Source organism: Pleurodeles waltl, chromosome 3_1 (assembly GCF_031143425.1).
Source record: "Pleurodeles waltl isolate 20211129_DDA chromosome 3_1, aPleWal1.hap1.20221129, whole genome shotgun sequence".
NCBI lineage: Eukaryota > Metazoa > Chordata > Amphibia > Caudata > Salamandridae > Pleurodeles > Pleurodeles waltl.
Window position 1 is genome coordinate 434,851,142 of NC_090440.1, and position 24,019 is coordinate 434,875,160.

The 24,019-nt window shown below is 44.6% G+C and overlaps 1 protein-coding gene across 4 annotated transcripts in view; it reads right to left on the reverse strand.

Moving 5' to 3' along the window:
• Positions 1 to 24,019, reverse strand: part of ABHD2 (abhydrolase domain containing 2, acylglycerol lipase) — a 210,508-nt gene that overhangs the window by 29,231 nt on the left and 157,258 nt on the right. The window lies entirely within an intron of this gene.

Below are 24,019 nucleotides of genomic sequence, written 5' to 3' on the forward strand. Positions count from 1 at the left end.
TCAACAGAATCTTATTCCTGCCGCCTCATCATTTAGAGGAGTCAGGTGGCTGGCTACTGATTTGAGTCCCAAATGTCCTGTCAGATACCCCATATCCTTTCAAATTTCTGTGAGCAACATCGTGCTCTGTACACTGCCTCTTCAGCCTACATACAACAGTTCATATTTTGAACCCACTGTGCCACTTTAGGTACTTCAACACAACCCAAATGTCTTACCACATCCCTTTTGCCCGGATTACACAACCGTAAGTGCAAACCTTGAATGTTTTTTTTCTCCCCATATCCCTAAACATACCACCTGTCTAGTCAGTTCCCACTTTAAGTCCACAGCTCTTGCTATTGTTTGCTGCAATCTGGACCAAAATCACTGCAACACTGGACATTCCAACAATATATGTACTAGCAAACCTGTTTGATCACATCCTCACAGGCATCTGTCTATCAGTTTCCATCTGACCCATTTTAAACAGGAAAGTGCAAGTGTAGTAGGCTCACTGCAATATGTTAAGTTGTATCAGGTGAAACCAAGATCTAACGGCCATCTTCCTTGGGTATTTACATTAGCTTCCAAGATTCAAAGATCTTGCTCCCATTTATATTTTAGTGTTTCTAACATTTTGTAGATTTGGGGTATTGGCTGCTTATGGCAGGGCGCATCTAACAGTTCTATACTCTAATGGTGATTCATCTGCCATATCTTGCAAGAAGGCTGTCCAGCTGGACAGTGCTAGTCAGATTTCAAGTATTTGTAACACTGGAACTCAGCTAGTTCATGCTGCCGTTTAAGTGCATCAAATGCCAGCATGTCTTTGGTTCCCATAGTACCATAGTAGTGTCTTCTGGGTAAACTGAACTCCCCACCACATAGCTTGGTTTGCCCTCTTTCAAACCCCCAATAACCGTTATGGTCTGCGTATACATTATCCCAGTGCCCCCTGAGCCATACAATTACCTCCAATATCTATGCAAGTTTGTTGCCCTTCTATCAGCCAACATAGAAGGTTGCCTTTGGTCTGAATATTCCCACTCCTTTATCAACAGCAGCTGCCCTGCCCAATAGTACAACTTTAGGTGACAAAGCTATTCCTGTCATTGTATTACACTCTTTTCAAAAGTAGATAACTCAGTCCTTGTACCAGACCAATAATCTAGTGACTGCACCTACAGACTAAAAACAGATGTTGGGTATCATGTAAGATATATTTTGCAGCACATTCAAACATGTAAGTAATGTGACCCTTTTTTATAATGCTGCCTTCCCCATTAGTGGTAACAGAAGCTTTTTCCAATGTTCTATGTCAGATGTATATTCTGCAAGCTTTCTCTCTACATTTTGACATATCAATTACTTGGGGCTTTAAGTAATAATGTTTATTAAGTATTTGAATCTCTCTCTTGCCCACTGTATTGTCCAGGTCCTACTCCTCAGCATGGATGTCGGGTGGGAGGGCGATACGGGGTCCGGATATGCCTCTGTTTTCTGCTAATTAATATGTATAACTGTCTATCGGGCGAATGTGTAAGATTTTTAAACAAGACAGTATATTTTTTGTATTTTTATGATTCCCACCTGAGGCTTGATCATACTTCGGTTTGGAAATTCCTGATATACAAGTGGCACAAACAGCCCTTAAACCTGCCACATTTTTTTTTACCACTGTAGTATCATAACGTAAGTACATATTACTAAGGCTTGAAACACAAAAACATCACAATGTTGAGGTTTAAAGGTCCATCAATGAAACAGACCACACTTATAGATAGGCCATGAAACCTAGCCAGGTATTCGGTGAGGAAAAGACAGGAAGCAATATGGTACAAATGGTCTGAGACTGCGTTAAGGCTGGTCCATAGGGGTCAATGCATTGCAAGAGAGGTTGCAACAAAAATAGAAAATGGAGACTAATCTATAAAGCTCTAAATTAGATAGTACAAATATGTTACAAGATGCTTAAGAAGCTCTGGCAGTACTTTTTATGATTAGGAATAAATCGTAAGCGCTGCTTCGTATAGACAACAGTTTTATGAAGAAGGGAGTGAAGTCAGAAAGTTCCTTACTTGGAGGGCTAAAGATAAAGAGAACCAGGAAGAAACTCATGAGCACAGAGGAGTCCACATGTAAGAATCTGGTGATAGGACATGCTAAAGTAGCAGCCATGTTCCACCAATTTAGACATTTTTAATGAAATGCCCTATCCTTCTACCAAGTTTGAGCCCCCAATCAAAGGAAAAGTAATCATACGAGGTATTAAATACCCTGTATACCACACACTGGGTCCAGATACATTTGGATAAAAGTTCCTAGAGGTACTTCTTCGCCCCATTTCTGCAAACTATATTATTCTAGTGGGACTCTGGTATCTGTCTTGACTCTTCCACAGAAGGTTCAATATGTGTTTTTCTTAAGACTCACAAACATTTGCTGCAATGTAGTTTATACCAACCCCTCACGCTGCTAAGCCTGGATTATACATATTTGATGAAGATTTTATCTAATACATTTGCATCCGTGGCTGGGAATGTGGTGGGCTCAAACTAGTTTTATTTCAGACCACAATCATTTTTACTTGAAGGTATTTGTTACCTGTGCAAAAACGATAAACCCAGTTTAATAACTTATGAATCCAGAGAAGACATTTGACCTGGTGAGCTCAGATTTTCATTTTTATTGGGTAACTTTAATGGGAGCCCCACCTATTTCATCAGGTCAACATCTCAACTTTAAACTGGCCATGAGCTGCATTGACCATCAATGGGAAAACTGGAGAGACAAGCTTCATCCCATGAGGGACTAGACAGAATTGTACTTTGTCACCATTATAGTTTGTGCTGTGAATAGAGTCTTTTGCCATCAAAATAAGGAATTATCATATGTTACAATAAACCTGAGGCAGCATCATGATTCTGAATGTCCCCATCCGGAGGGAAAGGTAAACGTCTCGGAGTTCGAAACCAGATCTCAGGCATGTCTGTCTGTCTCAGGAAGTACATGGAATAGCAACCCAGGGTCCTCTCTGCTACAGTTTCAGTTCCTCTGCAAGCAGCATCATTTCTTCTTGGGACGAAATACAAGCAGAATCCACAGAAGTCTGAGCTAAACCTGGAGGCCATACTTTAGCCAAAAAGTCTGAAGGACCCATTAATTCAGCCCATACTGGCCCCAAATGGCAGAATGGACTTGGCAGTGCAGAAAGAAGGGGTGGAGAATGACTGCTCTCGTGGACACTGGATGCAAGAAAGTGGTGAATGGGTTGCGATAGATGCATCCCACAACATAAAAAGCCCCTCAAACAGCCTTGGAACTTGAAATATTGAGGGAGGAACTGGCTTGGGGTGTGGGAGGGTCGGGGGGGTTGGAGAGGGGGAGTAAGGGAGATCCGGGAGTTCACCACTAGAAAAATGCCCTGGTGGTTCAGCCACTTCCAGAGGTGCAGTGCCTTCTGGTGCACGGTCCGAGTCCCCATACTGCATGGTTTATTACAATACCACATGGCAGTGGCAATGTCCATGAAAATCTGAACCAGCCTCCTGTTGATGAACGGAGGGAAGGCTTTCCGCACCAGCGGATGGTCCTCAGCTTCAAAGGTTTGATGTGGAGCCAGGACTCTGCCAAAGACTAGAAGCCCCTGACATTCACCTCCCCAAATGGTAGCCCCAACCAAGAAGCAATGCAGTAGTCATCACTTTCCGTTCTGGGTGGGGTACAGCGAGAAAGATATCTGCTGTTGACCTAGTCGTGGTTCAGCAAACTACCACTGCAGGTCTTTTGCAGTCTCTTCCAAAATCTGGACGTGGTCGGAGAGGTTACACCTTGATGTTGGGCCCACTGGGACTTCAGATTTCACTGCAGGCCTCGCATTTGCCGCCTGGCGTGCTCCACTAGCAGGATGCAGGAGATCATCAGTTCCAGCAGCCTCAGAGTTAACCTCACTGAAATCCAGGGCAGAGGCTGAAAGATTGGGATCACAGCCTGAATGTCCTGACCTCCTTTTTCTAGGGACAATTCCTTAAAACGAACTGTGTCCAGAATGGCTCAGATGAAGAGAAGCAGCTGAGGAGTCAGGTATTACTCTGGCACATTGATAGTGAACCCCAAAGATGACATGATGTTCCTCATAGTCTGTAGGTGGCAGACGTATGCCTAGGGAGAGCCAGTCTTCAACAGCCAGTCGTCGAGTTAGGTGAAGACGGACATCTAAAGGTGTGCTGCCACTACCACCATCACTTTCATGAACATCCGAGGGACGCTGATGAGAGAAGGGGAGCACAGCGATCTGAAAAATGCACCTGTCCGACCACAAAATGCAGACTGCGCTGGTGGACCAGTAGGAATGGTATATGGAAAAATGTTTCTGCTAAGCCAACAAGACATGGGTCAGGGTGAGCATTTTGAATTTCTCCTTCCAGAGAAAGAAGTTGAGAGGGAACAGGTCTAGAATATGGCAAAGGGCCTTGTCCGTCAAGGGCAACAGAAAGTAGCAATAATAACAACCATATCCTACTTCTGGCATCAGCACTCTCTGGACATACCCTTTTGGGCAAAACGGCTTGCACTTCCTGCTGCAAAATGGTGAAGAAAATGTAGGTAATTGTCTCTGAGATCATGAAGAAAACTCTGAAACAGAGTCTGGAAGTACAGAAAGAAAGGAACTGACGTCAGTGTGCATGGGTGCCGCCTATGTCATTTCTGGTATGAGACAGCTTCAATGCACAATTCAACCTGACAACTCGCTGAGATACTGCTGAAGTGTACAGATCCACTTTGACACCTGAGGATTATTCAAAAATTGGGGAATCTGCATCAAGACATTTCTAGTAGAATAGAACAGACAGCATAGAGCTCTGTCCAGGGACTCCATCACATTACACATTCTGTAGAAAATCTGAGCTTTGGTGGCTTCTATAGGGAGTGAAAGTGCATTCACCTCATTGGCCAAAGTTCAGGTGCATTTAAATAAGGTGAATGCACTACTAAAAGAAACAGTGTTTTTGGTCGATGGCCATTTTAACTACATTAAATGCTGTTTTATCTATACTTATTGTTGTTTTAAGCTACCAGAAGTTCCCAGTCTGACAACTGGGAATAATTCAAGCATGTGAATCTATTAAAAAAGCAATACTACAGCGCTACTGTTGTTTTGCATTGCCTTGCTCTTATCAGTGGGTAGAATGCAGAATATCCAGTATTGGTGAGGAAAATCTACCTTGGTCGCCAATGAGGTTAAGTAGTTTATCATTTAACCAGTGTGTTACGAGTTTCACATCAAGCCAAATAAGATGACATTATAATTGTTGCCTTTATATTTTACAGCAGGTGCAACTGCTGTTTTAATGAAGATCCAGGTATGAATATTATCTTAGTCAGACTAACTCTGAGATGGATGTGCCAACCCTAACTTCATGTTTGACAATTTTTCTGTGTGGGTGAGAAGATTCTGAAATAAGGAATTCAGACCAGAACGTGTCAAGTAGCTCATGGGGAGCAACTTCTTTGTAATGCAAAGCAAGCTACAGCCTTCTTGCATTTAGTGGTCTTAGAATGATAATGGATTCCACTTTCAGAAGCTCTGGTTGAGTTGACTGAAGGAGTGTTAGGGATCCTTTTTAAAATGTCCTTCACACTATTTGACCAGTTGCGATAAGACTCAAATTTCAATTAATTGTTCCACTATACCACCTATTTGGCATTAAAGATATTTTCCAAGTAAGTTGCTCATTTTTATTTACTTTAATAAAGACCAGTGAAGATGATAAACAAATTACTTATCTATTATATAAGTTCACCAGGGTTTGCATCTTTCATAACATAACTTTTATTTGTAAAGGGCATGTTAATCCTGAATGGTAACGTGGGGCTGAAGAAAAGTTTCTTGGTGAAAAGTTCTACAGTGGAGAGCAGGTTCATAATGACACTGAACAATCTGTCACAATGAATGTAGATAGTATTACATTCCTGTCATTTTGGTCGAAAAACACCAAAACTTCAGGCAAAGAGAAGTGCTCTGAACTCCACTCCCCGCTAAAGATCATGATAGCACAGATTTCAACAGGCGAACGTGAAAATTCCAGAAAATCCTCTAAATTTGTGATCATGGAGGACTGCATGCATATCTGTGAAAGATAACAATGCAGCATGATTGCAGTTTAAGTAATGTGCTTCTTTTTCAGCATTGGGTCTTTCATCCATTCTGATGGCCTTCAAGTAAATGCGTCGGAGACGCAGGTACAGGAGTCATGGTGTTACCCGAGGCACCTGAGGCAGATGGAATGAGGGTCTGTAATGGACATCTGTTCATCATAGTCCCTACAGGGTTTAAACCCTGATTTTTTTGGTGAAGAAATGGTACTTTACAAATCAATTTTCAGTGAGGAAGATCTTCTCAGAGACAGCAAGCTCGGAATCTGCATTGAAGGAGCAGAAAACAGAGAACTGATGTTGTTATGCCAGGCTGGGCACTATATGGCTTCAGTGGCGTCACCTGACACCACTTCTGGCATCAATGAGACGCTATGGGCCCACACTAGCCTCATGACAGCTTTGAAGTTTCCAGATCCAGTCTGATTCCTGGGATTTTTCTACAGGTAAGGAATCTGCAGGTGGAAGTATCCTCAGAACAATTAATACTGGATTGTTGTTGGACCTGGCCCTTCATACAGGGTCCTCCCCAAACTTTTTGCCTTCCTCCTCTCCTCCTAGCTTTTCTGACTTTTTGTTGGCTCTAGGACTCTGAGCACTTCATCACTGCTGATCAGTGCTAAAGTGCATGTGCTCTCCCTTCTAAATTTGGTATTATTAGCTTCCACCTAATTGGCACATTTAATTTACCTGTAAGTCCCTTGAACAGTGGTATCCCTATACCCGGGCCTGTAAATTAAATGCTACTAGTGGGCCTGTAAATTAAATGCTACTAGTGGGCCTGCAGCACAGCTTGCGCCACCCACAGAAGTAGCCTTTCAAACCTATCTCAGGCCTGCTACCACAGGGCCTGAATGCGCAGTTTACTTCCAGAGGGACCAGGTATCTAAATTGACTTGCCAGGCCTGGAACTCCCATTTACTACATATAAGTCACCCCGAAGGTATGCCCCAGCTAGCCCTATGGGCAGGGTGCTGTGTATGTAAAAGGTAGGACATATATATGTCTTTATGTACTATATGTCCTAGTAGTGACAAACAGCCTATTTGGTTCCTCACTACTGCGAGGTTTACCTCTCTCATAGGATTGCATTAGAAATGCCCTCACATATGTTCAAGTAGTATTATCAAATCTATGAGGGGTGGTGTAGGCATGTTTGGTATGGTTGTAATGGTACTGAGAAATACTGCTTACTGGTGTAGGTGGATTTTTATTACCAGTATAGAAATGCCACTTTTAGAAAGTGGGCATTTCTCTGTGCTTATGACTCTGAGGCAAAGTGACTGCAGGGCTTTGTGCATACTTTTCAGACATCTTGTACACAGGGAGGGTGGAGGTGTCATAAGAGTGCATCTGCATATTGAATGGTCTTCCTGGGCTGGGAGATGGAGAGGCTGGGCACACCTGCATTTGTAAAGGATGTGCCCTGACCTCAAACAAAGGGCTTGTTTATCCCCTATGTCTGGAGTCAGTGCTGGAGGAGAAAAGGGACATTCCTGGAACCGGTTAGTGCTGGCTGAAACCCCCTCTCCCCCTTTGTGGAAGCTGTGCAAAATGAGTACAGGGTTTTTCCCCCCACATTTTTAGACACTAATGGACTAATGAACTGGGCACTGAATGCTGCTAGAAGGACTTGCCAGGAACCGCCTTGGGACTGCACTGCTGTTGTCCTGACCTGTGACCTGCTGAGAGGTACTGCCACTGCCTGTGAACCCTTGCGGAGGCCCGCTTGCTTGGGCCCTGCGACCCGTCCTCCCATTGCTGTCTCCAGGGGCTGGGTGGTGTGTCCCTTTTCCCCTGCACTACCCCTTTTTCAAGCACAGGAAGGGTGCTTCAAGATTCATTACTTCAGGGTGAGGGAAGCGCTGAACTTGTCGGATCAGTAGCGTGGAGGGCACTCCTTTCCCTCATCGCAGCGTGTGGTGAGCGCTGTGCTTTGCTGCTTAGTATACATGCCTGGTTGGGGCTCAAACGCTCCCTCCTGTTTGGGAGGTAGAAGCTTCAGCATTTTGCTCAATTGAGCGCCGAGTGGGCCTAGAAGAACCTGTCCTTGTGTGCCTGCAGTAGCCTGCAACGAGGAGAGGCCCCGAGGAGCCAGGTATAGCGCATGGACGAGCATACTCCCCATGATGTCCCCAGGGCACAAGCAGGCCCGAGCCGCAACAAAAAGAGACAACTCCTTTCCTGAGACACTGAGGAGAATCTTGCTGGCTGGGCTGGAGGGCTCAGTTTTGTGCCCCTGAGCCAGGAGACGAGGGGTGCGGGGAACGGTGGAGCCAGTAAGAGACGCCTTGCCCACCTCGTGTAGCGCCAGAGAATCTCTAGATAGTGATGACTCACCATTTGGGGAAAGTTTCACTTTGCGTGCATTCAGGATGATGCCTTGGCAGTTATGATAATGTGTTTATTCTGATGTGCATCTTCGGTGATAAAGACAACATGAATACTGCTTGTGTTGAAGAATAACCAGTAACCTATATGTTTACCTGACTACGTCTTATTTTCGCAGAGTACTAGTAACCTGTCCTCACAACTGCTGGTATAGCAGGGTATTAATGATACATGTTGCTTTTGGTCTAGTGATGTTTTATTCAATACAGTTTATTTTTATATAACTTTTTGTTGTGTTTCCTTTGTGGTGTATTTATTGTGTCACATGTGTTGGGCGTGTTGTGCAAATGTTTTACACATTGCTTCTGGGATAAGCCTGACTGCTTGTGCCAAGCTACCAAGGGGGTGAGCAGGGGGTATCTTGAGTGTGTAACTCCCTCTCCCTGACTAGAGTTGTGGGTTCTGCCTGGATGAGGTGCATACCCTAGCCAACCAGAAACCCCATTTCTAACAATTGTCAAGACTGGAGCATAACATGTGGATGGACAAGGGCGCTTGGTAAAGACTGGGAAACATTTGATTAAAAGGATGTCAAAACCTTGCCCAATTAAAACTGCATGCTTAGTCACTTGGCCTGCTCGTCAAAACATTCAGATTCTTGCATCCGTGGTTGGTTCCTAGAGAATTCTCAGGAAAAATCACACAGCCCAAAGAATGTGCGCCATACGAGTATTGTTCCTTTTCTACCAAATGAGTGTCAGGAGAGCAGTGTCTCCTTAGGTAAGGATTACATTATAGTAGTTCTATAGTGTTACGAAATACCCATAACCTGTGTGGTGAGTGTTAAGAATATTTGAAGCAATATTTCCATATCCTGAAGTGAAAGGTGAAAATTAGAGTCCGGGCCATTCAATGTACAGAAAGTGATCTGCAGGTTCAATAGAGTCAATTAATGTCAAAACCAGAGAAGCCACTGTAAGTAATTTGTTGAACTGCATGACACATGAACGAGCACCCAAGGGAAACTCTTCATTTCACAACTTAAATTTCACTTGGTAGGATCACACTAACCCAACTCTAGACTAAAAAGGAACAACATAACATGCAATACACCCTTTTTTCATGTGTTGCCGTTTATTATTTTGGGACTGAATTACTGAAAACCTGAAAGTTTGTTTAATTTACTATGAGGGATACATGACCTAGCATGAGGCTGTAATAATTAAATGCTTGTCCAGGAGGTATCCTGTAATAATGGATATGTTAGGAGTAAGAAAGCAAGCAAGTAGTCCAAATTGCGTATTAAGCGTTGCCTGTACCTCAGGGGGTCTGCTCAGTGAGTCAGCTTCACATCAGGTTGTGAAGCAATCAAACCTATCATCTGAAATGGTGAAGTAGGGATGATGTATGAGCATCAAATATCAGTTTTCCTTGTGAAGCATGAGCACTGAGGGGACGTTTACAAATGCAGTCAGAATTATTTGTAATCTTGATGGGCCAAATTCGTCTGGGGACTCAGACTGCTTGAAGCAGACAAATCTTTGGTTCCAAATTTAGGCAGGAGTGAAAGAAGGGAATTTGCCTTTTCTGTGTGGTCACCGCACGTTTCACGTTTTGCTGGACCATATATTTTAGGTGGCTTATATCCTCTGTGTAATTTACACGTGCTAACTAGCAGCAAACCTAACTGGTATATTTAACTTATCTATAACACTCTAGAATATGGAACAAGGCGTTCCCAAGCCCTATAAGTTAAAGTTAACTCGTGGACTGTAGCACATGTTCTGCGATCCACTACAGAGGCAGTGCAAACATGGCTTCAGACCTGCCATTTAGCCTGACTGTAGCAATGTAAAAACTGAAATTCTATCTGTCAAAATAAACCCTTTGACATGTCAAAACTTTCCTTGTAAATATTAGTAAGCCTCCCCTATGTAGGCCTTTAGCCCACAAGGCACAGTGCATGTTTTCAGATTGCAGAGTACAGATTAAAAATCCTAATGCTCTATCTAGGAAATGGGTTCAGCTACAAAATGAATTGAATAACTTCTTAAATCAATGGTTGCTTCAAATTGGATGCTAAGTGTTAGAAGTGGAGGACACCGATTACAATCGTATGCTCCTCACACGCAATCTCGGCCTTTAAGTTTAGTGAGGCTGATGATTTTTGCCATCCTGAAACTGCCCAGAGTGGGTATGGTTGGCCCCAGGAACTGTCACACCATTAGTTATGCCATGACCAAGAGTCACTCCCACTTTCTAACTGGTGCCGGGAAAATATGTGGCATTCCCAGCACCCACTTCAGGATGTTTTCTGGTACTGGGGGAGATCAGAAGAGAACAGGAACCTCTCTGTGACCTGAGACCTCCTTTTTCTACCCAGGATTAAGATGTGTGTGGCTACAGGGAGACAAGCTTTTTCTGCAAGTACCCAGCTGACCAGTGGTGACTAGATCCGGACTTGACCATGCTGCTGGCTTCTGCCCCACACTATGTGAGTCTCTAAGTGCCTCCCCTGATGTCCCTGGAGGGTTTGGAAGTGTACTCCTCTGGTGGATTGGTACTTAAAGGACAAAGTCAGAAGGTAAAATATTTGACCAGGACAAATTTGGTTTGTGAATATGCGCGCTGTGCCATTTCTTGTACGGGTAGAGTTAAGGGTCATTTAGTGAATTTGAGGGTTCACCCTGAAAAGGGTGAGTGTTCCTCGAGGTGAACAGTAGCCCACCCCAAATAATAATCCACTTACTTCTTACCATTATTTTTTAATCTGATTTCCCTGGTTATTCCCTATTCTTATAAACTACTGAACTGAAAGTATGAAATGGACTATAGGAGCTCCTAGTCTTCTGTAACAAAACTGTATATCTACTGAGTTAAATTATGGAGTTTTTATAGTACTCCTTTTATTTACAGCATGATTCCCTCCCCCACAATCCTTTCACATCTACATTTTATATAAGCTTATAATATGTATCTTTGGAAGGGGCTGGGATGGTATGCCTGGGTGGGACATAAATGCAGGAAATACGGGAGAGAGCACTGGCTTAGAAATGGCAGACCTATTGTGCATCTGCCCCTATTCCAAACCATCATTCATACTTAAAATGTGAATAGCGCTTGATCACCTAGTGTTGCTGTATCATGTTGAGAGTGTGTTTGGTGGTGTCCATATTAAACCACGGTTCATTATTTAAAAGTCTGTTGAATGTAAAATGTTCCTGTTTGTAATGAGTCATCAGACTAGCAGTTATATGGACACAGCAAGTGTGGTATTTGTGTTCTGTAATCCACATACTTATGCCACATAGCATAGCTGCAGGGCAGGACAAAAATGCAACTAGCAGTCATTATTAATATTGTGTGGACACCCCTATATCGGAAGGGCATCTGAATGATGACTTATGTTTTTCCAAGTTCCTATGCTTTTCCCCCCACTGCAATGGCCATATCTGTTGTGTCCATTAAAGGGGTTGGGTAGTGACTATATTGCAAATTGGCAGGGCCTGCTTTTGTAACCGGAGTTCTAAGATGCACCAGCATATCCATCATATTTTTAAACATTGTAAAGTCAAAAAGATTTTCTTACACTTGTTCACTGCAATTCAGGATTCTCCAGTGCTTATAGGAGCGTTTTTGAAGAGGTTGAAAAAGGAAATCAATGTGGTTACTTTGTATTTTTTTTTCTTCTGTGCACTCTAGTAGATGTCTTTAACAGGCCCTATGTGCCATTTTCTTACCCCTTCAAAGGGCACGTTTCAGGTACTATCTGGTCCAAAGTCTGCCAATTAGCCATAGGCACTGCTGAAAGGGTAAATTTTCTTGTAGTGCCCTTGCGTGTTTGTCAAATCAGAATAGTGTATGAGGATTTACTGTACATTAGCTTAACAGATACTTACTGGCAGGCGATATCAACAAGTCCATGAATTAAAGTACTTTCCTGCTCACAGTACTCGTAAATCATAAATGTAAGTCTTCTTTATCAAGACATAACATGAACTGAGACTCATTTTCTTCACTGCCTGTCAGAAGTACTACGATATGGCCAATGTGTTTCTGACACAGCCTTATATTGCTTGAAGAAGGTATGTAATCAGTGGACATTTTGTCAAGTTCAAAAGAATGAACACACAAATATGCCAGACTTGGTGAAAATGTGTTGCCCCTTAAAGTCCAGCTTATTTGATTTTTCTCGAAGCAACATTTTTTTTGTGATCGCAATTTCTTTGCACTGACAAACAAATTATATTGGAGTTTGATATGGCCACTTTGCACCCCTTATTCCATCTTAATATTCTCAGAATGTATTCTTGGGGGATAATAACATACAAAACCTCAACGTCTATGAGGATCACTCTAGCTGGGTTAAATGCAAGTTTCTTTAGCGGATATAGGTCATTCTCTGCAAATTTTAGATAGGCCATTCATTTTTTTTTTTTTTTAATACTTTGGACCAGTGCTTACTTTGTGATTGTTGTTTCTGGTGCTGAGCACCGGCACTTATTTTTGAGGGCCTGGGCTTATTCTTCTGTTTCAAGCATTTGCTGCAAGCAAAAGACACATATGGGAAAGACGGAGGGAGGGCAAAACGAAAAAGGATAAAGAAAAAAGCTGCTAGGATGGGCTGAAGGGGCAGGGAGTGGCTTTATATGGATTGGAGAGGCCTGAGGTGGCTTCAGGATTATGCTGCCTCAGTATTCCCTGCTCGCACATTTGATTGCAGCAGCTGCATGTTTAAGAGGAGGGCTTTGGGCACCGGCACGTTATTATTTACAAATAAAGCACTGCTTTGGAAAGAAGGAATGCTAACATAATTGAGACAATCGCCAGTGCTATTGGGCTGCCAAGCTGTCCCTTTATGAACTTTGGGCACAGAAGTACTAAGTCTCAAGTTTGTTGGTTATCAAAAATTCAGACTCCTGTTTAGAAATCCAACATGTAAATTCACATTCCTCTACCACCCAAAAAATAAAAATAAAATAAGAGTTCCAATTTCCTCTGCATGTCCATGCAGAATTTTGATTTAGCGAGTCTTAAATAGTAAGAAAATGAGTTACTCACTTGTAACTACAGTTCTCCTGTATTGGTATCTACCACAGATTCACATGCTTGCATCATTCCCCGTTGTCGAAGTGAGAGTCCCACTGTATCATTGGTAACCCCTTATCTGGCAGAGACAATATCTAGTTGCAGATTCCCTACCTTAGAATTTACCCAGGCGTCGGTCTGGATCCAAAGATTTTTCTCGAGCAGTACTCAGGGAACCGTTAGGTGGCATTGTTCAGCTCCGCGTCCGTTGTCGTCTGTGCCGAATATAATGTTGCTGGTCCTATATAGGCGCCACTCTGCCTGCTGACGTTAGTTTCTTTTCAGGACTTTCCATGCCAGAAGCACAGAGCCATGAAGAACACTGACCACTGGTCGTCAAAACTAAGGGTGTCCCTGTCCCTGGAAATCAGTTTGCAGAATGGATGGGTGGGTCGGTAAGGAATCTGCAACTAGATATTGTCTCTACCAGAGAAGGCATTACAGAAGGTAAGTAACTTGTCCATCTGATAGAGACATCTAGCTGCAGATTCCTTACCTAATAATAGATGCCCAAGCAATACCATCCCCGGAGGTGGGTCTGTGAACTAAGATCATACTGGAAAGTCCCTACGGTCCAGGCAGTGATGTTTAGTAAACGAGTGAAGAGATGCCCACACATTGACGCCTGACAGATGTCACGGACTGGAACTCTGTATGCTAACGCAGTGGTCAAAGCATTAGCTCTGGTAGAACAAGCATGCAAGCCCTCAGGGGTGTTGCTTCTTAGCCAGTGAATAGCACATTTTGATACAGCGTACAACCCATCTGGAGAAGGTTCTCTGCTGCACTGCCAGAACTTTTTTCGCACCCACATAACCAACAAAGAGTTAATCATCCACCCAGAACTCATTGGTACGATCAAGGTAGAACGCCAACAATCTTTTTGGGTCCAGGCGGTGGAGTCTCTCCTCGTTCTTAGAAGGATACAGTGGTGCGGAAAAAGCAGAGAAGGTGATGGATTGGCCTACAAGGAAGGGTGTAACCACCTTTAGCAGAAACTAGGTCTGAGTGCGAAACACCACTTTGTCAGGGTATATGGATAGGTAGGACGGCATAGATAACTATGTCTGCGGCTCACTCACTCTGCGGACAGATGTAATGGCCACAAGTAAGGCTGTTTTCAAAGTGAGAGGCCTGAGATGACAACAGCGGAGAGGCTCGAAAGGAGCGCACATCATAAATGTCAAAAATAAATTCAAATCATATTGGGGCATAATAAATGGAGATGAGTAAACATACGAGTAAGACCTTTAAGTAAAACATTTACGATTGAAGACTTAAACAAGGAAGGTTTAACAGGATACCTAAAAAAAGACAGAAATGGCAGATAGATAACCTTTGAGGATGCCCATAGCACAGCCATGCTGGCCCAGAGAAAGGATAAACAACGAAACCTCAGAAAGGGGGTCAACAGACATACCGTTTTAGTGGAGGGACGGCTGGCTGCCAAGATTACATTACAGACTTGGGGCGGAAGGTGAAAAGTTGTCAACTGCCGAGCGAGGCTCAATCCCCACAAAAGAAGGCAGAGACAGGACAGGTTTGGCTGGAGAACCCTCTCCTGCTGAAGCAACAGAAGATCCTCCTGAAGAGGCAGTCTGATCGGAGGATCAATGCTAATTTTCAGGAGCTCAAGATACCAGACTCTCTTTGCCCAGAGTCCGAAGCCGCAAGGATTACTTGGGCCCGGTCGTTCTTGATCTTCTTGAGAACCCTTAGCAGAAGTGGTATGGGTGGAAAGGCATACAGGAGCACTGAGTTCCACCTGAAATGAAAAGCATCGCCGAGCAATGGCAGCCTTGGAAACTTCCAGGAGCAATACTTCTGACACTGTATGCTCTCTGCAGAGGTGAACGGATCTAACCAAGGCTGTTCCAACTGCTGAAAAACACCTTGCACCACCTCCGGATGAGACACCATTTGTGATCCACTAACCATTGTCAGCTGAGTTAATCCGCTCTGGTTTTCAAGGAGTCTGACAGATGTTGAGCCACCAGGAACATGCCCTGTTGTTCCAGGCATGTTCAGAGGCACAGAGCCTCTAGACAAAGTGTCCTTGACCCCTTCCGACCTGCCTGTTGCAGTACCACATGGTGGTGGTGTTGTCCGTGAACATCTGCACTACCTTCCTCTTGAGAGGGAAGAAATGCTCTCAATGCTAGTCTGATCGCCCAGAGCTCCAACTGGTTTGTGGAGTCCAGCCTCCGCCGGAGGCCAGATGCCTCCGATCTCTGCCTTTCCTAGGTGGCCGCCCCATCCCACGAGTGACACATCTGACACCACTGCCATATCTGGTTGGGGAAGGGAGAGGGATCAGCCTCTGACCCAATCGCAGTTCGTTAGCCACCACTGCAGATTTCATGCAGTTTCATCTGAGATCTGGGCATCTGAGATGTTGACATAGGGGAAGACTGAAAGCCCTGATCTGCGCTGATGAGCTGGGACCATCGCCTTCACCTTGGTGAACATCTGAGTAGCGCTGGCAAGACCAAAAGGAAGCACAGTGAACTGAAAGTGCTTGTGGCCTACCGTTAACCGCAAGTAGCATCTGTGGGCAGGCAGGAAGGAAAACTGGAAATACACGTCCTCAAGTCAAACTCTACCATCCAGTCCATGGCAGATAGTACTTGAGCCAGAATGAGCATTTTGAACTTCTTCTTGAGAAAGAGATTGAGGGTCGGAAGGTCTAGGATAGGGCAAAGGCCTTTGCCCTTTTTGGGCACCAGAAAGTAGCAGGAATAACCACAACATACTTCTGGCACTGAGAACCTCTCTATGGCTTTGGCCAAAAGAGCTGTAACTTTCTCTCTGAAAAGTGTCAAGTGATCCCCCGTCACCAGATAGTAGGATGGTGGCATAGATGGAGGGGGAGTCTCGAAGGGGAGGGAGTAGCCTCTTTGGACTATCTACAAAACCATCAGTTTGATGTGATGGACTGCCAGCGGAGCAGGTGATGGCATATCCTGTCTCCGACTGGTCCCTGTTGGAGAATCGTCAGACTAGAAAGATTTGAAGGCAGCTGGAGAGATTGGCCAGAGTGTTGGCTCCCTAAACCACAAGGTTGGTGGGTCCCACGTAGAGGCTGGGCAGCATGCGCAGCATAGTGGCTGAAGGGAAATAGAAGTGAGGGGTACGAGGGGCGCCGCAAGGACAAAGGGCCTGGCCGCAGTACGAGAATCTTTGAAGTGCTCGAGCACAGAGTCTGCTTTCTCTCCAAAGAGATGAGTGCCATCAAAGGGCATGTCCATAACATTAGCTTGGACATCCCCTGAAAAGCCAGGCATCATTAACCAGGTGTGGCACCTCAAGGTAACAGCTGAAGCAACCGCTCTGCCCAGTTTGTCGGTTGTGTCCAGCCCACATCGAATCATGAAATTTGTGGGGCTCTCTGGTCAGCAACTACTCGGGAAAGTACAGGCTGGGCCTCCTCCGGGAACCCTTGGAAGCACTTGTGCAACTGTATCCCACAGCGTGTGAGAATACCGACCCAAAAGGCATGCAGTGTTCACAGACCGCAATGCCAGGCTTCCGGAAGAAAACATCTTCTTTCATGTGAGGGGGTGCAGAAGGGAACGCGCACTGGGAAGTGGAGGCTTGGATAACCAAGCTCTCAGGGGTAGAGTGTTGCATCAGGAACCCTGGGTCGCCTGGTGTAGGACGATGATGGCGGGCAATTGTCCTGTTCACAGGAGCCCTGTGCTGGGTTTGGACCAGGTACCCAGTAGGACATCGGTAAGGGCTTCATTAAAGGGAAGCAGGGATTCAGGAGATGAAGCTTCAGGATGAAGCACCTGTCAGGAGGTTAGTCTTGACTGCCACTGAAGGCAGCTCAAGGTCCAGGACCACCAGTGAATACAAAGCTCCTTCTTCCGTTGCCACAGTGGGAAGAGAAAAGCATGCCAGTATCTGAGAAGGTATCCAGTCCACTGGTTTCACCAGGTTCATACGCCAGTCCATGGGGTCTTTGAGCTGGTATTCCAAAGGGTCCAGTAACCCATTCCATTCCTCAATGTAACCTAGGCCATATGAGCAAAGCTCAGGATCTGATGTAGGGGGCAAAGCCCTGTCAGTGCCGGATTCGGCATTGTACAACGTTCATCCAGCTCCATGTCAGAATTGGCAATGAGGATGAGAGCATCGACATCGGGACCGGCATTGGGGAAGGTCGAGATGGCATGAGCAGCGATAGTTTGGATCCAGGGACGGATCCATGTATGACCCTCTGAGACAAGGCTAAAGGAAGCTGCTAGCGTGGAACCTGAAGGAGCCCCTTCCGACTCTGTGTGGCTAAGAGGTAGATTGCCCAAAAATGAGCCCCATAAAACTCATTAAGTTGTGCAGGGGTTGCTCTGGCTAATGTAAACTTGGGGAAGGGTGGAGTCTGCCCAGACACAGGCTCTGCAGAGGGAAGCCTTAATCAACATCACCCCCTCGTCTCGTCGGCCAAGATGAAGTCAAAGAATGCTGCACTTTCTTTGACTTCTTATGCCTCGACTTACCCGATCGCCCTGAGGACTTGGAGTGGGACGACAGAGGGGAGGGGTTCCGTGACTGATCCTGAGACTTACGCGGAGTCGTGCGTCTAGCCGCCATCAGCTTTAGGGACCACTCCCTCAAAGCCTTTAGATTCATGGCCTGGCACTCTGAGAACGACTTCAGGTCATGGTTGTTCTCCAGACACCAAAGGTACACGAGGTGCGGATGCGTCACGGACATCGCACGAGGGCAGGATCCGAAGGGCTTGAACTCGGCCTTCCGAGAAGACATCCCTCGACACACCAAGGGTAGAAATACTTGACAAATGTAAAAAAAAAAAAAAAAGACCAGCCAAAAATAAATGAACTGAAATCAGGGTGACTGGGTAGCTCCTATATAGGAACCACCAACTCATCTGGCACGGACGACGGACATAAAGCCAATCAATGCCACCTAATGGCACGCAAGGTAGTGCTCGAGAAAAAAAACCTGGGGGAAACCCTAAGGTAAGGAATCTGCAACTAGCTGTCTCTTCTCAGATTAGCAGTATAAAGAAAACGTTCATATAAGAGAATGTTAGCGTACATTCACTTTTACAGCTTCTTCACATCATTTAAAAATTCCTGAGAATCCAACAATCAGGGGACAGCATCCTTTAAATCCGTTACCACAGAAGCTCCAGTCTCTCAGATTTTTTTTTAGCACAAGTGAGATAAAGAACAAGAATTCATAAGCGGAGCCTCTATGGGGAGGAGGGTGACTTGCATGTAAATATGTGAAAGAATCCAATACTGGAGAACTGTAGTTAGTTTTGTAACTCATTTTCTTCTCCAGTATTCGATCTTTCATAGATTCACATGCTGGAATCAGAATAGCAAGCAGTTATTGAAATTTTACATTCGGGGCATTATTACCCTTGTGGATGGTGTGTTGTATTATAATACACATATCTGAATGTATACATTATATATATATATATCTGGGAGGAAGCATTGGTGAATAAAGGATTTTGGACTTCCATTTGGTGTCCGGGAACTCTCTGCATGTAACAGGAGGATTTTTGGCAATAACATGTGGATGGCTAGGTCCACGCCTGGATGTCTGGCAATGTTGGTGATTATCGTCTAGGTAGGGGAATACCTGGTGACCTTCTTTCCTGAGGGCGGGTGCAACTGCGGTCAGGCATTGGGTGAAAATGCAAGGGACTGATCTGAGGCCGAATGGAAGAACTAGTAATGGCTGCCAGCTACGGTGAAGCAGAGGTGTTTGTAATGCTTAGGAATGTATGGGGATGTGGAAATATGCACCCTGCAAGTCAAGAGTTGTCACATAATCTTCGTGGTTTAGGAGATGCAAGATGTTCGATAGAGTGAATATGAAGAACAATTGTTTTTGTAGAAATTTGTTGAGCTTCCTGAGGACTAGGATGGGTCTCTGCTTTACTGAATTCTTCTTGATGAGGAAATAAAAACAGAAGTAGAAATATGCCCTTCAGAACTTGTTAGTTTGTTCCCTTGGCAAGCATAATGAGGGCAATAAGTGAAGATGAGGGGGGGGGGGGTGCGCTCCCCTTGGTGGCATGTTTGGTGGTCTCTGTATAAACCCCAGGGTATGATTATATATATATATATATATATATATATATATCTTTTTGTGTATCACATAAAAGTAGTATTCAAAGTAATAGAGGCTCATCTTACTGATAAAGATGCTGTAACACTGCTGCATCACTGCAGTCTACCGAATCCAGGTAATAGTGCTCTGTGAAAGTGTAGATGCTCTTCCACGTTGCAGCATGAAAAATCTTTTCCAGGGAAACACCTGCAAACAAAACAGCAGATGTGGAAACCACCCTCGTTGACTGTGCCTTTGCCTTAGTGGGAAGTGATTTTCCCGCTTTGGAGTGGCAGAATTGTATTGCTGCAAAGATCCATCTTGCAATGGTGGCCTTTGTTACTGGTTTGCCTTGTCTAGACTGTCGATAAGCAACCAAAAGTTGCTCTGTTTTACAAAACTGTTTGGTACGGTGCAAGCAGAATTTAAGACATCTCCTAATATCCAATTTATGCAGACATCGTTCTACCGGGAATGTTGGATTTGGAATCTTTTTTGCAGAATAATGGGTTTATTAAGATGAAACTGCAATGGTACCTTAGGAATGAATCTTGGATTAGTCCTCAGAAAGAAACAATCATCCGTGAACCGGAGAAAAGGCTCTTGGGCCATTAATGCTTGTATATTCCTCACTCTTCAAACAGATGTGAGCTCCAACAGCATAGCCATTTTCCATTTAAGAAATTTCAGGTCCGCTTTGAGAATTAGTTCAAATGGAGGTTTGATGAGTTGGGAGAGAACTACATTAAGGTGTCATTAAGGTGGAGAAGCTTGAACTAGAGAAAAGACTCTGAACAGCACCTTTATGAACTGCAGGACTATCCTTGTGGAACACAATGAAAGAGATTGTGAGAAGCGTCTATATCTAGATTGCTGCAAGATGTACCCTTATAGATGCATGCACTAAACCTGAACTAGCAAGGGAGAGAAAATAAGGTAAGATTTGTTCCAGTGATGCCTCCAATGGGTCCAGGTTGGATTGTTGACATCATAAGCAGAATCTCTTCCATTTCAATTTGTAGGATTTGTTAGTTGACTTCGCTCTTGCTTTTGGGAGGATATCTCTGCGCTCTTGGGGAACAGTCATATTCTGGAATTCATGGAATTCAGGAGCCAAGCATATGATTGGAGAGGTCCTGGGTTCGGATGAAGAACTTGACCCTGGTTCATGGTTAGCAGTGTTCACTTGGTCTAAAGACAAACAGGCGGACTCCGACAGGAGGAGAAGCTCTGTGAACCAGTACTGACTGGGTCACTTGGGACTGATCAGGTGGCACCTCCCCACTTTCATCTTGCTGAGAACTCTTATTATCATGGGGATGGTGAAGTGTATGCATATATCCTGAACCATCTTATCAAAAAGGCATTCCCCCACGACCCTGGGAGCGGGTGTCGACTGACATAGAAACAGCATTTGCTTTTCTCATTTGTGGCAAAGAGGTCTAATGCTAGTTTGCCCCAAAGCCGAAAAATCCAGCCGAGTTATGCCTGGTTCAGTTCCCATTCATGGCAGCTCTTTAGGGATCTGCTGAGCATATCTGCCAAGATGTCGTTTGCTCCTGCTACATCAGAATGATGTTGTGTGTTGCTAGCCAGTGCCATAGCTCATGGGCTTCCTGAGAGAGGGCCAGTGACCTTGTACCTCCTTTCTTGATGACTTACTGCATGCTGGTCATATTTTCTATATGCACCAGCACTGAAGAACCTGCTATGAAAGGTAAAAAAAGCTTTGAAGTTGAGAAAAATATCCTTGAGTTCCAGGTTGATTATATGCGTGGACTTTTGGACGGCAGACCATTTCCCTCAAATTTGCAGGTCCTGTAGATGTCCAACCCAGCCTTCCAGGGAAACGTCCATTGTTACGATAAAGATGTGTATTAGGGGCAAAAACATGAGGCCCTTCGAGATATCAGAGATCTGGGACCACTACATTAGCACTTGGACCATCTGTAGTGTGATATTGATGAGGTCGTTCAATGACCTCTTCCTGTAAAGGTCTCATTTCAGATGTGCTAAAGGTACCAGATTTATTGCAGATTACATCATCCTTAGCAATGATTTGTACAGAAAGCACCGAATGGACTTTCTTTTGGAGACCTTGAGAGCCAGCTGAATCAGTTTTTGTTCTCTTTCTTGGGAAAGAACTGCTTTGTCCTGTATGGTATCTAGGGTGGAGCCCACAAATAATATTGTCTGCTTTGAAACAGTAGATGACTTCTGATGATTTATTGTGAGACCTACTTTGTGAAACAATGTGACTCAAGCCTGTGTCGTTTTGTAAGCTTGCTAAGGTGTTTGTGTTTTTAGAAGCCAGTCGTCTTGGTAGGGGAATATCTGGTGACCTCCTTCCCTGAGGGCAGCTGCAACTGGGGCCAGGCATTTGGTAAAAATGAGGGGGGCTGATCTGAGACGGAACGGAGGGACTTTGAACTAGTAATGGGTGCCAGCTACAGTGAAGTTATTTGTGATGCTTAAGATGTATGGGGATGTGGACATTTGCATCCTGCGATGTTGTGCCACTTGCAAGACCACCAAGTCTTCTTTAGGATGTCCTGTTAGGCAAACGGAGAATCTTCAGGGGCTTTTTACTTTTTATCTATGCGTGGTACAACCGCTGTTACTGTTGCTGGATTTTGCATAAGTTTGATACCCTCTTTCCATTTGTATTCCATCATTGAGATACTATGAAAAGACTTTATGGTCTGGTCCTTAGTCATATAGGAGGCAGTCTGACTGCTTCACTGAAATAGGCAAGTTAAATCTTGCTGCAGCCCGCTACATTAAATTATTTTAAAAAACAATTTCCTTTAGATGACAGCCTGCAAGATGAGGTGTTGGTGACAATGGACTAGGGTGCAGATAATTATTCCACTCATCACGGGGAGGATGGGTATCCGGGATCTCAACTTCTTCTCTGTCATCTTCTGATGATGATGGATCTTCCCTTGGGGCTCTGCGATATTGGAAGCCAATGTCATCCTTGGCATTACTGGTGGGTGAATAGGTCTTAGTGCTGCTGGAGTAGATGGAGGTAGTGGAGCCACTGGCTGGTCCTGTGGAGTTTCTGGGAACCTTCTACGGCAGTACTGCAGGACAGCCTGTAAATCCTGTACATGGGAGAAAGGTATCTGAACATCACACTGTCTGCGTGGTGGATCACGATAGTCATTATAGTATGGTGAATGCCTCTATTAGTCCTGCGGATTCTAGTAGTGCGCGTAAAAAGCCAGGATTTGTAAAGTGCGGCAAATCACCCGTGAGGGTCTCAAGGAGTAGAATTGCAGGTATGGAGAGATTAAGGTATTTGCCCAGAATCACAGTAAGCTGAGCCAACGATAAGAGTCAAACCTTGTTCCCCCAGCTTCGAAGTCAGCTTCAGGCCGTTATGCCACATCCTCTATTCACTACAACTCCTCTTCTTCGTCATTGTCTTGGTATTTCACCTGGAATTCAGGTAGACGGTGTGCTAGCAAAATGGGCCATCATCCTCTGGTTCCTCTAAATCTAGTGGATGGCTTGGAGGGTATGGTGAAGCCTTGCTTGAGGTGGTCTCCTGAGCCATAAGAAGATCTTTGAAATGTTCACTATCATCAATAGTGTTGTCACAGAGGCAATGGTCGTAAAGGTCGCCAGCAGGATTGTCATAGGCAGTGGCGTTGACAATCTTCATCGGATAAATCTTTGTCAACTAATAAATCTTCCACAGGAGTGGTGACCATCACTGTAGTGGTCGAGGACAGCGCTGCTGATGGTGAAGATATCGTCGATGGTGTATTTGAATGGGTTTTTGGCCTCGTTGTCAACGGGTCTGAAGAAGAATGCAGGCGGTCTGTAGTCTTGGTACATGTCGTGCTAGGCTCAGAGGAGGTCGTTTGTGAGGAGAATTAAGGTGTTTTCTCTCTTTTCTGCAGATCTTTTAGTGACCCATAATGGGAAGTTTTAAGGGCCTTCCTGCTTCCTCAGAGGCCTCCTAACACAGGACCTTTCTCTTTTGCGGGACCTAGTAGAGGTGTCACTATCTTCCTCCAAAAATGTAGGTTTCTGTGTTTTGACCTTTTGTAATCATAAAAGAAGCCTCCCAGCCCCTGTCCTTCAAGGTTTCTGATGAAAAGGTGCAGCATACCTATCAATCCTTCACCTTGAGCTGAGGGGAGAGGCAGTGCTTATGTGGGTCATCCACATGCAGTTTGTTCTCCCCACAATATTTGCAGGATCTAAAGAGACCTTCCTTTGAGGCATCAGACACTATAAAGATTTCCAGAAGCTGGAATGAAGAAAACTGAGCAGAGTTCAGGGAGACTCCCTTCACATGACGTGCGGTAGAAAATCTGAGAGACTGGAGCTTATGTGGTGAGGGTTCTAATAAGCTGTG